The 805-nt window shown below is 40.7% G+C and overlaps 1 non-coding gene across 1 annotated transcript; it reads left to right on the top strand.

Moving 5' to 3' along the window:
- Nucleotides 1–219: 219 nt before the first annotated feature.
- Nucleotides 220–326, top strand: LOC133792863 (small nucleolar RNA R71). Its single transcript, XR_009874335.1, has one exon. It is a non-coding gene; the product is annotated as a small nucleolar RNA R71 (small nucleolar RNA).
- Nucleotides 327–805: the final 479 nt, after the last annotated feature.

The following is an 805-nucleotide window of genomic DNA, read 5'->3' as shown; positions in this document are numbered from 1 at the left end:
ACCCCGACTACTTTTCTGTTACTAGTTTCTTTCTCATCATCCCATTGGCAGTTATTCATGGACATTTCTTCCAACAATGCATAGGCCTCATTAGCAATTTTACCCATAAATGCCCCTCCTACCGTGGCATCAATGATGGTGCGCGTAGTAGTGCACAATTCATTATAGAAGTTATGGTTCAACATCCACTTCTCAATGTCATGACGAGGACACTTCTCAATTTTTTGATGAGGAAACATTCTCAACAATTCTTTAAACCTCTCTAATGCATCATATAATGATTCCCTGTCAGTCTGGAAGAAGCTATTAATCTCTCATCTCAACCTTGCAACCTTTTATGGAGGAAATACCTTGGGGAGAAACTTTGGTGCTAGATCCTCCTAAGTGTTAATAGAGTTGGCATGTAGAGAGTTTAACTAACTTTTGCCTCTTTTACTCAGTGAGAAAGGGAACAACCTTAATCTGATAGCATCGTCACTCACCCCATTCATCTTAAACATTGCACAAAGATCAAGGAAATTAGTTGTGTATGCTTTGGTCCTCCATAGGTAAGCCACCAAACTGAATGGTAGACTGATCCATTTGCAAGATTGCTAGCTTATTCTCGAAATTGTTAGCAGCAACGATCAGGTGTCTAATGCATGAATGCACTCCCGTAAGAGTGGGTAGTACATAATCCCTTAGAGTTCTTGCCCCTTGATCTTGGGCCTCAGGCCCTCCAATATTGTGGGAGACATTATTCACTTCATTCCCTTGATTTGCAGCCATCCTTGCCTCCAACCTCTTATTATTTCGGTTATATCTA

Source organism: Humulus lupulus, chromosome 7 (assembly GCF_963169125.1).
Source record: "Humulus lupulus chromosome 7, drHumLupu1.1, whole genome shotgun sequence".
In the NCBI taxonomy this organism is placed as follows: Eukaryota; Viridiplantae; Streptophyta; class Magnoliopsida; order Rosales; family Cannabaceae; genus Humulus; species Humulus lupulus.
The sequence above is the reverse complement of the archived record's forward strand: the minus strand, read 5'-3'. Positions and strand labels throughout refer to the sequence as shown.